A 16,641-nucleotide genomic window follows, 5' to 3' on the forward strand; every position below is an offset into this window, starting at 1 on the left:
TTGTCTATTTCCAAATTTAATAAAACACAGTAAACGATAATGCCCTTAGAGTGTTATGAAACTGGTGTGTTTCTATATATATATATATATATATATATATATAGGGAAAAGATCCAATACAATAATATATATATATAGGTAAAGGATGGAATACGAAAATCGATTATCGTACAATAGGTACGCTAGTGTCTGGAGCGTCCATCTTCAATAACTAAATTACGCGAGCCGGCCTCCTTCAACCTCTTCTCCCATCGATTCCGTCCACCTTCACCATCGCTGTTCAACGATTCCGTCCACCATCCACCTTCGCGACCACCATCTTCTTCCGACACAACCATCGATCGTTGCTCACATGTCAGTTGATTAAATTGCCCAATTGAAATTGAAATTATTGAACTAATGATCAATTAAACTTTGAAATTGGTCCAATTAATAATCAATTTGAAGTTTCAATAAATCAATTTTGAGTTTTTGAAGAAACCCAGTTGCAGACGTTCCATATTTTGTTCATATGGTCGAATCAATGATCAAATTAATAGTCGATTGATGATTGTTTGATGATTATGAGATTATATGAAGTGATTTCAGTGTTCAATTTCATGTTTACATGTGTTTAATTTCTTTTTTTTTGTTAGTTTTAGAAGTTCTGAACAACCAGAACTTCTTAGAACTTCTAAACAGCCAGAACTTTCTGAACAGCCAGAACTTCTTAGAACTTCTAAACAGCCAGAACTTCTTAGAACTTCTAAACTTTTTATCAGAACTTCTAAATTTTTTTGAACACCCAGAACTTCTTAGAACTTCTAAACTAAACAACCTGAACTTCTTAGAACGTATTAGAATGTTTAAAGATGTTCATTTGTTTTTGAACACCCAGTGCTTCGTTGAATGTATTAGAACGTTAAAAATGTTCTTTTTTGGTCAGAACGTTTAAAGGTATTCAGTTATGTTTCAGAACGTTTAAACATAATATTTTGAACCCTAATCAGAGCTCAATTGAGTGCGTTATTTCTGCAATTCCATAATTGATTGATGAATCTAAATGCTTCTACACATCAATTCGATTGATTAAATCATCATTTTGGTGTTTATTTTGGTCAGAACGTTTAAACTTTGAGCAGAACGTTTAAACATGAGCCCTAATCAGAGCTCAATTAAGTGTGTTAATATGTATTTTCATAATCGATTGATGATTCTAAAGCCTCTTACACATCAATTCGATTGATTAAATCATCAATTTTTGATCAATTTGAAGATTTTTAATGTTCAGTGACGTTCTTTTCAATTTTGGGTTTTGACTTTTGAGATTTCATACTGTAAGCTGTGATTAGAGTTTAGAAATTGGATTAGATTGAGCGACAAGTTCCGAATTTGGATCAGAGTTGATTTGTAATCGACGAATTTTGATCGCGAACTACTGTTGGGTTATTTACGAAATTGCCACCGCGCGTTTTTTAATCAAACGTTCTGGAATGTCGCGTACCTAATGTACGATAAGCCCTTATTGTACGTTAACCCACCCCGATATATATATATATATATGTGGAAAAGATCCAATACAATAATACCTTAACGTACAATATGTACGCGAATCCCTTTTTCCACAAAATCGATTCATGAAATCACATCCAAACATCTCGGAATCGTTAATACATATACAATTAATCATTGGTTCACCGAAAAAAAAAAACAGTTTTGGATGATTAATCGAACATTTTTTTACTTTTTTTACGAAAACCGTTTTTGAGCGTTTTAGTTTTTTGGCTGGGAGTTTTAGGTTTTGGTTGAGCGTTTTAGTATTTTTTGCTTTTGAGCGTCTCGCGTACCTATTGTACGTTAAGACATAATTGTACAGTAGCTCTACCATATATATATATATATATATATATATATATATATATATATATATATATATACACACACTAGGTGTGCCCGCGCGTTGCAGCGAGGAGGCAATGGGGATGTGTTCGGTATGAGGTCAATTTGCGGTGCGTTGGTGATGGAAAGAGAATTCTAGTAGCGACTAAATCATACTTAAGTATCATAGCATAGAGCCCGCGCTTTGCGACAGGTGTAAAATATGGCCACACTACTCGTGGTTATAGGAATTTTTAGTGCTACGAAATCCGTCAATGGTGTATGATTTAGTCGCTAGGGTCACGGAGAGGTTTGCCTAATCAACAAAACTACTCACTCAACTCACTAAGAGTAGCATCTCCTGAAAACAACCGAAAGTTAGGTGATGGTTTTTCTACTCAATCCAAATGCCCACTCAACATTTATTTTTTATTTTCTAATTAAACTACATAAATTATTTAGATTAAAAACAATATTTTCATTGAATACAAAAGATTACAATGCTATAAAGAAACACAATACACAAAATAAGAAAGGTGAAGGTTTTTGGTTGGCTGTTTCACGACATGTATTACAACTTTGACCCAATGCACGACTCTAAAACGTTCAACAGCTACACCTAAAGTGATCAAAACAAATTGAAAACTTTATCACATCCATCATTGTAATGGTTTTGCTATGTAGGTTGGTCAGTTTGGTACTATTAAGTATTAACAAACAAACTTACAATGCCAAGTTATAAAATTCTTTTGACTTTGTTTTGACTTTTCCTAAGTTGACCATTTCCATTTTTTCTCAAATTACCATTGTTTACTTACATTTTATGACTTAAAATTAAGTCAAAAGGAAGTTTGGATTGCCTCATTTCCAGAATCAATCCGGGTTCTCCACAACCAAACGATCCAGGTTCTCTACTTCCATTGGGATTTTAACCAAATTTGAATCAAAACACCTATCAAAACAATGAAAAAAAAATCAAAAATTAAAAATCTAAGGTTATAAGTTATAAGGAGCCCAAGTACTAACAAAGGCATAAACAAACATGATATAAAAGTTGCAAAACATATAAGAAAACAAATAAAGAAGCATCTAAAGAAAATATAGTCAAATTAATATGCTGATCAATATATAAATTTTGAAAATTATCTAAGGCTTCATTGAATTGAATATATATAATAAAAAAAAAAGAATTAATGTGTGACTTTTAAAGAACCAGTGAACCACAATCACACGACTCAGTCAGCTATAAATATTTTAAAAGAATTTTGATTAAAACTTATATTTGTGTGGTGCCCTATAATTGCTAAAATAAACCATAAAAAAATACATGTATTTAAGTCTATTTTGAAGCATCATTATTAATGGCAAAAGTTAGTAATAAGTTTTTGATGATTAAAAACGACATCACTCAAGTTATTATAGTATTAAAAATAAATAAATAAATGTGTCAATTAAAATATTACTTTAGTTCACCATATTACCAAACACGACTCGAACCAAACAGACACCTGATTAGACAAAATCTAAACAACTGAACTGAAATAAAAGAAAAATTGAACATGACAACACTAACTCGTATTCATCCCATGGCCAAAAGATCCTAGTCATATTAGACATTGCATCTATTCATCTATGTTATCAACTGTAGTTTCTAGTGACGCTCTGCAACTGTAATCTTCATGTCAAGGGTTACTTCACATGTACAACTCTCCGTTTAACCATTTACATGTTCACAACTTGTCCAGTTTTCCAAAACTCTAGCAAATCATCAAATTCTTTTTTAGCCTCTTTAAACACTGTTTTTAGCTTCAACACCTGCCAGTTAGCATCTATCAATAAAGAAGTCCACACATATATTGAATACGGTGCCTTGCCATATCTCTAACACGCTAAATGTGTTCAAAATGCATAAAGTATATTTTACGTAGTCATACTTAGCACACTTAATATATACAAACGGTATAAGTGTTTACACGTTTGCCGACCCGACCCAGCACATTTCGACCCATACTAAAGGTTTTTTTTTGTTTTTTTAATAAAAGTGTATTAAGAAATAATTACTTCCTAACTACTAAAATATATTATGATTGTTGAAGTACCTTGTCACTAAGTTCATTCTCACTCATCTACAAATCCAAGCATCTGAAACAAAAAATAAATAAATAAAGTATAATACAAAAAATATATAAATGCAAGCATAAAGAATACTCACCGCTGTCTTAGCTTCTTATTTTCTTTTATTACTTCTATCATCCTTTGACCCTGTGAATTATATATTTTCATAACTGTCACACCCCAACCTACAGTGAAAATGCCGGGGCGTGAACTGATTATCATAGCTCTCAAGGTTACTATCATGCATTATTAAAAGTGTCGATATCTATTATATAAATTTCCAAATAACAATTATCCATACAAAATTTAAATACACAAGTACATATATCAATCAATAACAATATATCTTATTAAGTTTTTCTTCTAGCATAAATCTTTAAGTGATCTTGTACTTCATCAAACGAATACCTGCATATGCGTTGAAAATAATATAGTTTGTCAACACGAGGTTGAGTGAGCAACACACCAGTTCAAAGTATAAATAAAAATATGCATTTGCAACAAGTCATATGCGAATAGCAAAATAACCAAATGAGCAAGTATAATTGAGATGTCGAGAAACACAAAGCTATAACGACTAGCGTATGATCATACTAGACTGAGATTATGTTGGACATCTCCGAATGTTAAAGCATACAAAGCAAATAAGCACATAAACAAGTAAGGTATAAGTTGTTAACACATAAGACAAAGTTGCAGTTTTGTGTATAAGTATATATGAGAAATTATATTTACGCATATGTCCCAAAAAACGTGAGAAAACAAGCAAAATAGGGGAATGTGGTACTCACCTTAACAGACAAGCAAAAACGAATAGGATAATAATAAGAATGCGGGTGATTGATCAAGCTCTTCGAGAAACACCGACGAGATGTCCTAGTTACGGATAATTGAGGAACATAAGAATAATTTAAATAATGGAACTAAGATTAGATAGAGGTTCGGGATTCGATGATAGAGTGCATTCTAACGTAATTTTAATATTAATAGATTATATTTGATTATCACTTTTATTTATCAAAGGTTTATAGAAAATAGCATACTTTAATTGTATAAAATTATAAATAAAAATATTTGACTTAAATAATTATAAATTTTGGAAACATTATATAACTTAATAAAGATTTATAACAACATAACTTAATAAATATTATTTGTAGTTTTATAAATATATAAGAGTTAGTTTACTTGGTTTATATATCTATTGAAACATTAGTTATATATATATATATATATATATATATAAACGTTGGTTTTTAAGTTACAACGTGCATTAGTAATATATATTTGAACGAAAACGTGAATAACGAATATTAAAAGTCAGTTTTCCTTAAAATGATTTTAATAATTATTATTATTATTATTAATATAATGGTTAAATGTTTTAAAATAAAACGAACAATAATTTTCCTAAAAAAACGGGGTGAAGGGGGATTGAACCCACAACCTCCGCCCCACCACACACCAGTAATAACCAACTGAGCTACAGCTAAAAGCATTTCAAACACAGTTTCCATAATTTAAATACGCAACATGTTCTTATCAGATTTGATTATAAACCCTAATCAACAATTTGATCTAACCCGTCCCTAATAATCAAATTGATGTTAGGGCTTTTGATCTGCTCAAAATCTTGATTAAAACCATATACAAAAATTACCTTAATATGTTATGAACAGGGATGAACGGGACGTGATTATCGTCGGCCAAAGAACACCTCAGAAAGCTATCGAGATCACAACTAGGTTATAATTAATTATGGGGCTACGAATGGCGACGGCTGTGGGATGCTATCTGAGAATTTAATTGGAATAAAGTCATCGTTTATATAGGATTAGGGATTAGGGTTTCGAACGGTTTAGTAAGAATGGAAATCGGATCATGATTGATACAATTAACTTGTATAAAACGTCGGTGAAGCCGCGTTTGATATATGTGAATGATTTCCTACATCAAAACTTGATTACAAACGGATTTACTAGCCTAATTTGATGATTATTGGATTCGGGTACAAGAAAATCCACATAAAGAAGGACATGGGTAAACGGATAATCCAGCTTGAAAATGGGTTATATCACAAAGTTACAATTTGATCCTTGGAGTTTGAGGTTGGATATATAAGAGGTAAGAATATATATTTTGGGCTAAAAGTGTACATAGTTTAAAATTTTAATTATAAATAATTATATATAATCAATTTTGCTCGATAAATGCCAATTATATTTAAAAATAACCCGAACATTGAATGAGTCGGGTATTTATATAAATTCGAAAACCCGAGTTGTTACAATAACAAGTATATTTAAAAAAAATAAATATTATTTTTTTCAAATTTAAAAGATTGTATTACTGTGTTTGCCCCACTCGTCACAGGGGCGTTTTGAAACAAGGAATCATTGGGTAATTTTATCTTTGAATTTGACTCTTAGTTAACAAAAATAAGACCATAAAAAACCTTGATAAGATGTGACTGAAACAAATTAATATGAAAAGGTTTTATAAAAACGAATCGTACTATTAATACTCGTCATCATTGTAAGCTTATCCGACGATATATCCTCAGGTTGATCGGGTAATTTGTTTTTCAAATTTGACCCTAAGTTAACCAAAACAAGACCATAATAACCTTGGCAAGATGTAACGGAAACTATATGCTATAAATTAATATGAAAAGGTTGTATAAAAACAAATCGTACCATTAAAATTGGTCGTCCATTTGGAAGAAGTGTTCGAATCATGAAGCCCACTGAAGAACAGGTGGATACAGCCAAGCACCTAATCAATAATGCAAATAAAAAACATTAAACAAACTACTTTTAAAAAAGAAAAAAATGTTCACATAGAACTTACTTTGATAACCTCTGCAAGTTGGTCAACTCCAGACTCACCTGGAAAAAGAAGCTGAGTACGGAATCACAAAAAAGGATGTGTAAATAAACATGGCCTTTCAAATCGTTTATTGTAAAACACAAAAAAGATACTTGAACAAAGAACCTATTCAAGAAGCATTCAGCAAAAACATAACCAATAGACCAGATATCAATTCCTGGTTAAATGTATTAAATATTTAGTTCCCCTTTGACCTGTCAAACAACATAATATGTACCAGAACTTCTGCGCTTCCAAGTTCGTAGAGTTTCAGTTGCTGAGAATAAGGATTCACCTGCCAGAAAGAATATAATGTGCATTGTAACAGCAAACCTTAATAAGCTTCATATTATCATAATCATAATCATAATCATAAATAAATAAAAGAAACAAAAGGAATGCAGGGACGATTGTTTCAGTTGTAAATTCATCATTTAAATAAGGTTAAACAGATTTGAGTTAATACCAATTAATGCAATTCAGAACCTTGATTGCAAAATTGGTTTCAATTAACTCAAAATTGCCGGTTACTAAACTTGAAAAGGCGATGGTTCCATCTCTTAACCCTTCAATGAGTGCCATCAATTCAAAAGACATAAATGCATTCCATGAATGAAGAGTGCGATGAAACCCTCCAATGTATCACATTTAATTGAGTAAAATATATGTCTTCCCTAATTGTAATTTAGAATTTAGAGATTTAGCAACAAACCAAAAGCTTTGGATTCTACAAAATTGACAATCTGTAACAACCAAATTAGAAACAGAAGACCCTCTAATGGGTAAAAAATTTATACCTGGCTTTAATAATGCGATTGGGTGGCTTAAACGAATCATACTTTTAGCATTCATCGGTTGGTAACGGATGATCGACTCTTCAAGTGATTGTAGAACATAATTAAATGCATGTAGCAAGTCACTGGTATATGAATGGAGCAATTAAGGTCGAACGGTTAATTTATTCAACACTGATGCCGGTACTCACCGCATAATTACGTGGAAAGTCGTTGCGTGGGGAAGGCGGCAAAACCCGCATAAACCCAAAAAACGGCAAACCTTCACGCAGGTCAGTCATAGGTAAACTTTGGTCATCCCACTAAATGAAAGTGCCGGTCCTAACCGCACAAATCATGAGAGGAAACCGAACTAACCTATTGACAACCGCGCGTCGAACGGTTAACTTATTCAAAATACTTAGAAAATTTCTAACAGAAGGATGAGGAAAACCTCCACGCAGGTCAAATGTAGGTGAAGTTTAGCCATCCTACCAAGTGCAAGTGACGGTTTCACCCGCACAATCACGAAGGGGGAAGCAAAACTTCAACCTATTATCTACCACGTTCAAAGGTTAACTTATTCTAAACACTTAGAAAATTTCTAACAAAAAGATGAGGAAATCCTCCACGCAGGTCAGATATAGGTAAAATTTAGCCATCCTACTAAGTGCAAGTGACGGTCCTACCCGCACAATCACGAAGGAGGAAGCAAAACTTCAACCTATTATCTACCACGTTCAAAGGTTAACTTATTCTAAACACTTGGAAAATTGCTAATTTAAACTAAAGTATGCATGAGCAAGTCATATAACGTTTATAAAGCAAGTCATCCAGTGAAAGTAGCGGTCTTACCCGCACAAAGATTTATATTTCATAATAATTCATTACAAGAATGGCCGGGTAACTACCCGCCTACAAGAATATAAATCTATACAAGCTAAACCTATCCTAACAGTGGGAAGGGATCTTAAGGTTCAAGCTTCAGGACCACTCCCTCCAAACCCACTTGTACCCGCACCATCAGTTGGCTGTGGCGGTTCAAGGAAGGTCTTTAGAATGGCTAGCCCATCATCAGCAGCAGCAACTTCGTTCACCTTCTCCACCACCGGATGCGGGAAGGCGGCATACTGATTCACTGCTTGGTCATATACAGCTTCAGTATCAACATTATATAAAGGGAAGTTGGAAGGCGGGATGCCTTTCTCAACGAACCCTAGACCAAGCAGGAAGCCGGCCTTTTCCCCATCCTCGTGAGAAGCGTTGAGGGCTGCGCTCATGGCATCGTCGTATGATGTGTCCGTGAAGACTCGATGCACAACCTACAAGAAAAAATACAAGTATCAAAACCTTTTCTATTTACAAAGAAAAGCGTAAAGATATAATGAAATTAAACATACCTGAGACAACGCTTCTCGAAGAAGCCATTCCTTGGCAACCAGAGCCTCCTGGAGGGCGGCTTGAGCTTGGTTACGGGCGCGTTCGGCTTCACTTTTGTTGAGGTTGGCAAGCAACACTTCTTTAGCCGCAGCCTCTTCAACGCCCTTTAGCTTCCGCTCAGTATGGTCAAGCACCCCCCTCTGGTCCAAGATCTCTTGGAGCTTCTTGGCGTCTTCCATCGCCAAGGCATCATGAGCCTGTTGGAGTGCCTCTAGTTTGGCTTTAAGTTCCTCATTCTCGAGGCGTAGAGGCTCAGCAACAGCTTCAGCCTTGGTGGCCCTCTCGGTTGCGTTCTGTGCAGTTTCCTTAGCCAACCGAAGCTGTTCGTTAACAGCTTGGGCAGCCTTGGAACGGGCCTCGAGCCGGGCCTGAACTTCAACCTCGAGGGCCTTGAAGGCCTTCTCCTTTTCCGCAGCCACTGCGGTAAGCCTCTTGTTCTCCTCCCGGACAGCCCGCGCCTGAGCTACTTCTTGAATACGAGCTGCTTTTAACTTGTCGTTTTCACGACAGAGCAGCTCGACGCGCGGCTGCATCCGGGCCAGGAGAATCCGAAGCTCGTTGGTTAGCCTACCCTCCTGGTAGCTAGCCATTGCTTCCCCCAACGCACCACTGGGAGCTGCGTGACGAGCCCACTCCACACACTCCATAGGCGTGCGAAGGGTTGTTCCTCGGCGGACGTTCCATCGTGGAACATACACTTCATTGGAATCCGACACTGCAAAAAACAAAAAGCAGTTAGGAAAAGATGATATATATATAAAAAAAAGGCCAAAAGAACCCTACGCACCTGTAGGGTCGACAGCAGGCCGATAGCCGCCAAACCCATCACCTGAACCCAAGGGAAATCCATCCAAGAGGTCAGGCAGATGGGAATGAGGCAGAGGTTGGCGAGAAGCCCCAAGCATACCTGAAGGATCGGCTGTAGCTGCCGACGTCGGAGGAGGCATGGAGGCCGCCGCGGTAGAAACCAACGGAGGTGAACTCACCGGAGGTGAACTCACAACCGTGGTCGCCGCTGCGGAAGTACCCGCAGAAATAGTCACCGCCGGCTCAGTGAAAGATTCAGTAAATATGGCACTGACAGCCGGCGGAGATGTCATCACAGTTGGATCAGTTGGCTCAACTGGGTGAGCAACTGAACCAACAACTGAAGCAGGCGCAGCCGCCTGGGTCAAAGCCTCAGGTAGGTTGACCAAGCCTACCGTCATGGGTCCGGAGGTGCTCCTCCCCGCTCCACCCTGGAATGCGGTAGCATCCACGCCTGCACAAAGAAGATATAAGTATAATGGCGGAAAGATATGAAGTTAAAAAGTAAAGGAAGTTTGTACTTACGGGTTTTCTTGAGCCTAAAAGTGCGAACAGGCGGGGACGAACCCGATGGAGCCGGCCTCTTCACGCCGCTCACCGTCGTTGTCCTGGGCTGCTCGGAGGTGACGGTCGTCTCAGCCTCCGGAGCAGTGGTCTTATCACCACCAGGGTTCCCCGCCACCTCTTCGCTCTCGGTCTCTGAATCAGACCGATTTACTGGATCGGCAGTGGAGGCAACCTTCGCCTTCCCCTTCCCGCCGGCAGCCTTCTTCTTCCGCACCAACGGAGGACCATCTGCGGATTCCTCATCAGAAGATGACAAGATTAGAGGAATTCCAGCAGAGGTTTCAGCATTGAGAGGTCGAGGGTTGAATAACGCCTTACCTGGCCGCGTGGCACTCAGAATAGGGTGGCCTGGCGGGTAGACCTCCACAAACCGATCCCTTGTTTGCTCCAAGATGGGCAACTCGTTCTCATCGAGAGCACGAGTACCCATCCGAGCGGGACCATCACTCTCCTGCGGCTGCAGGAGAGACTGCAAGTCGTTCCCCTCTGAAATAAAAGAAACAAACAGTTAGAAGACAAACCTATATAAACAAAGAAGACAGAGCATACCGTAAGGGACAGAGTTCAAACCGTATTCGAGGATGATGGGAACCTGTGACGCCTCCTTCCACACCCGGCTCATCCCAAGCATCACCATCCCAGACTCCGCAAAGCGGTATACCGGAGTCTGGACCCGGGAGATCTTGGCGAACCACTCCGCCTCCTGGTAGTTGAGGGCGTGAAGGGCGGGGAGTGCTCTCCCATTCTTAAAGGTCATCGCAAGGGGGACGACGCGAGCGGAGATATAAAAAAACTCACACTTCCACGACCGAATACTGCGCTCGGTAGCGCAGATCTTCAACCCCTTGATCCGATTAACCAAGGTGTACCACCCCTGGATGCACCTCCAGGAGTAGAAGGTCATCAACCGATCTACGTGGGGCTCCACGCCCAGAATGAGACACACCCACTCAAAGTGGCGGATCTTGGCGATCGCCATCGGGTGTACCTCCGTCAAATGCACCCCGTGCCTCTCTAAGACACGGTATACAAACTTCGTCAATGGGAACCTGAGATTCCCATAAACGAAGAATGCAGCGTACACCCCTATCTTGCCCTTGGGGGCATCGTACACCGTCTGGTGTGGCTCCGGAAACTCAGGCTCGAACGGCTCGAGCATGAACTTCCGGACGATGTACTGAAAAAGCTCGGCAGGAAGAGCGCACTGGCACTCGCCAGCAGTGCTCTTGTCGTCCTTATCGGAAGTGGACGACGGATTCTCGACGAACACGTCAGACTCCTCGGCAAAAGAAGACATGTTTGGATGTACAGAAAAACGATTTCAGAAGAATGCTCGCGGAATAGTGAGTATTCGCCGGAAATCGTTTAGAAGATGAAGAGAAGTGAAAGTGTGGATTGCAAAGGACCCTCTCCCCCTTTATATACTCATCGCAATTAATGCGATGAATTTAATGCGGAAGAGAGAGAAATCGCAGGTGCAATGAAATTATGACACGTGACAATGAGCAAGCTGGCAACAGCTGTTGAAAGGACGCGTGCCATTAATTTCGCGGCCACGCGCCCGAAAAATCGCGCCCACGCGCCTGAAAAAGAGCCTGGAATGACCATATACTGTCACGTCGCCATAACTTCCTGCACGTCCTGACACTGTCAGAAGAAACCGTCGGACGACGTTTCAACAGTTTGGACTGTTCTTATCCTTTCACCAACTCTTCGAATTTCAAAATTTCAAAAAGATTCAAAAGTAAGCGGGAAAATACCCCTTACCTTGGCAACCAAGTAACTATAAGACAGGTGCGAGTACAGTGTTAAGGCAAAACCCTTCACATACTTTGCACCTGCAGGGAATTGAAGCCAATAATACCTCGGCGACCAAGTAACTATAAGACGGGTGCGGGTACAGTGTTAAGGCAAAACCCTTCACATACTTAGCACCCGCAGGGAATTGATGCCAGGAATACCTTGGAAGTAAAGTAACCGTAAGACGAGTGCGGGTACAGTGTCAAGGCAAAACCCTTCACATACCTAGCGCTCCGCAGGGAATTGAAACCAAGAAGGATCTTCTGGGCCATGCTTGCGGAAACGGGAATAACATCCCCGCATAGCGGGAACGTCGAGAACTATATTGTTTGAAGCTCCAAGATGGAATTGGTGGTTTTAACATAATTGATCACTATGTTCAAAACTACCAAAACCTCATGGAGAATCCACACAAGTGGGACTCAACGCTCCTGACTTGCGAGGAGGTTATAGACCTACCCGCATCATACCCAAAGATCAAGCAGGAAAGTCGGGAATTTCTGCAAGTGACATTAGGACTTCCGCGGGAAGAATCCCCATGGAAAACCTTAAAACTAAACCCTTTTCAAAAACCCTTTGCTTAAGTCCAAAAGTTCATCTCACTTATTAAACATTCATGAGAAGAACATTGGACTGGGGGGACTTGAAGAGGTAGGTCCCAGCAGAGCCCAGTTGGACCCGCAGGACTCACCTTTAAGAGAGACGTCTGCGCAGAAACCAACTGGATCCGCAGGATCCACCATGCTCAGAGACGTGACGTCCTTACGCGCAGTACGCAAGCTGTTCCCGCAGGAAATGCCTCCCAATGGCGAAGTACTCCGCCTGTTCCCGCAGCTGCGGATACAAGCCATCAGGGAAGGCCACCCGCGCAGCAAGGCTACACTCACAAGGCACTTAGCTCTCAAAATAATTCAGTAGTCACCTGAAGAAGGAATGAGCAAAGCCGGGAACAATCCCGCACAAAGGCGGGAGGGGGAATACTACCGCCCAAATGAGCCAGTCCGTACGATACTAGAGGATCTTTTGTACTGTACCTGACGAGGTATGGGATCTTTAAGATCTGACCAGAGATACGACAGCTCATTGACAACAGTATGGCGAGCAGCATGCTCTTGTACTGTATGTCACTATTAGCCGCTGCCTACTCACCAACTCCTGCCATACCACGTGCATAGCCTGCAGTTGGTGGAAAAGGAATAGTACACAGCAGGCCTGGTCACTGTCAGCCGCTGCCTACCCACCAACTACCAGCATGGCACGTGCGTAGGCCACAGTTGGTAGAACAGGAATACTATTCAGCCGGCTATACCTTCTTGGAAACCTACCTTCGGCTATAAATACCCCAAATGGTATGATCATCTCATCTTATCTTGTATCTTATATCTTATACCTGATATCTGCTCTAGCAATCTCTTAATATACACTTATATTTAAGAGCAATCTAGTCTGATTCTCACGCCGGAGGGTGGTCACAAGGAGGTACCCCCCCTTCTCAGTGACGAGCTCACGGTGTCTGTTTTGCAGGTTATCAGAAGAACCATCTTTGCCGGATCTAACCCCTCGTGGGAAACATCTATTTAACCCCCAGATTATCCGTAATCTGCCCGGGGTCGATTAGTGTTTCTTCAGATGTGTAAATAAACATGGCCTTTCAAATCGTTTATTGTAAAACATGAAAAAGATACTTGAACAAAGAACCTATTCAAGAAGCATTCAGCAAAAACATAACCAATAGACCAGATATCAATTCCTGGTTAAATGTATTAAATATTTAGTTCCCCTTTGACCTGTCAAACACCATAATATGTACCAGAACTTCTGCGCTTCCAAGTTCGTAGAGTTTCAGTTGCTGAGAATAAGGATTCACCTGCCAGAAAGAATATAATGTGCATTGTAACAGCAAACCTTAATAAGCTTCATATTATCATAATCATAATCACAATCATAAATAAGTAAAAGAAACAAAAGGAATGCAGGGACGATTGTTTCAGTTGTGAATTCATCATTTAAATAAGGTTAAACATATTTGAGTTAATACCAATTAATGCAATTCAGAACCTTGATTGCAAAATCGGTTTCAATTAACTCAAAATTGCCGGTTACTAAACTTGAAAAGGCGATGGTTCCATCTCTTAACCCTTCAATGAGTGCCATCAATTCAAAAGACATAAATGCATTCCATGAATGAAGAGTGCGATGAAACCCTCCAATGTATCACATTTAATTGAGTAAAATATATGTCTTCCCTAATTGTAATTTAGAATTTAGAGATTTAGCAACAAACCAAAAGCTTTGGATTCTACAAAATTGACAATCTGTAACAACCAAATTAGAAACAGAAGACCCTCTAATGGGTAAAAAATTTATACCTGGCTTTAATAATGCGATTGGGTGGCTTAAACGAATCATACTTTTAGCATTCATCGGTTGGTAACGGATGATCGACTCTTCAAGTGATTGTAGAACATAATTAAATGCATGTAGCAAGTCACTGGTATATGAATGGAGCAATTAAGGTCGCGTGTTAATCGCCTCTAACGGATGATCGGCTCTTCAAGTGATTGTAGAACATAATTAAATGCATGTAGCAACTCACCGGTATATGAATGGAGCAATTAAGGTCGCGTGTTAATCGCCTCTAACGGATGATCGGCTCTTCAAGTGATTGTAGAACATAATTAAATGCATGTAGCAACTCACCGGTATATGAATGGAGAAATTAAGGTCGCGTGTTAATCGCCTCTTCAATGCCTCGCCAGTGGATAATGGTAAGCGTGTGAGTGAATAGCCGGCGGTGAGGATACAATAAATGTTACGGCGTCTCATGAAAGAGAAAATGGAAGATGAAGGGTTGCCTATATGTATTATAATGGAATATAGATATATAGATATAGGGTTTGAATCAAATACAAATAAAATTAGCATGCTAAACGTGAGAATTATGTAGCGTAATTATGTATACAAGTAGAGTAATTATCATAGAGTAATTATGTAATTACTCTATGATAATTACTCTACTTGTATACATAATTACTCTACATAATAATTACTCTATGATAATTACTCCACTTGTATACATAATTACTTTACATAATTCTCACGTTTAGCATGCTAATTTCATTTGTACGTTAACCTTCCCCTGTATATACACACACACACACACACACACACACACACACATATATATACATGTTAAGTTAATGCGAGAAATGATCTTAGTGCGAGAAGTGGTTTTAACTAATCATGTTTTTTTCCTTTTCTTTTTGTTTTATTTAATTGTAAAGATAGGATAGTAAAATATTTAAGACTTATATTTTTGTTAAGTAATCATAAATATGATAACTTAGAAAACAATATTATATATTATCTTTAAAATATATTTTTATTTAAATACTATTATCAAATTTAAATTCATAGTTTTTGTCTCCCAATTAAAACTCCTATTGTTGTGTTAACGCATATTCTTCAAAATTCCAATTACATGAGACTTATGTCTCTATCCAGAATTTTTTCTTTTCTTTTCTTTATTTTTTTTTACACAACAGCACACACATCTAATATACTAATCAACCATAATAACTATAAACATGACATCATACATAATAAATGAGTTTTCTTACACATTAAAAAAAAAACATTCCTACACACCAATATAAACGACTTAGATACATAGGATGTAAAAAACAATCTTACTACAATATTAAACATAAAAACTAATTTATATCTTCTACAAATATTTATAAATATTTATAATGGATCCCTACATAAGAAATATATATCATACACATTATAACTGATAGTCACCAAGTATACTTATGTTTAGTACCTACATAGTCGGCTCATACATTTGGGTAGGATTAATAATTTTTACATTTACTCAAGTTTACAAGAATTGAAATTTTTTCCCACAAGGTAGAACATTTTTTACAATCTGTTTCTCACTAACAAGAATTAAAATACACAAATAAGGTAGAATGTTTCCTACACAGTTAGTGTAGGTTAAAAATTCAAATGTGTTCGTTAGAACTTTAAGAGAGTTACAAAATTTCATATATTTAGAAAATTATAAGAGTACCTTCATCATCTGTCATGAGTTTTTTTTTCTGAAAGTAAATAATAAGAACTTGAAAAAAAAGTTTTAATTTTGTAAGTAATTGTACTTACTGTAAGTGCCAAGGAAATTAGGAATTTTTTAATTAAAATGTAGGAATGCGTAATGGAGAAATAAAGAAGAATATTTGAGAAAAAATAGAAAGGATTGGAGAGAGAGACAAGAAATAAGTTTGCATTTATTGGCCAAATGTTAAAAGTTTACTAATAATATACATTTTCTATCTTATAAAACATTGAGAAGGGATTACCGTGAAAGAAAAATTGTATGCTAAGTTTTCATAGTGCGTGTTTTGGTTGCGCG

This window comes from Bidens hawaiensis, unplaced genomic scaffold (assembly GCF_021521415.1).
Source record: "Bidens hawaiensis isolate Kalapana, Puna unplaced genomic scaffold, B.hawaiensis_p1.1 tig00047512_1, whole genome shotgun sequence".
Lineage (NCBI taxonomy): Eukaryota > Viridiplantae > Streptophyta > Magnoliopsida > Asterales > Asteraceae > Bidens > Bidens hawaiensis.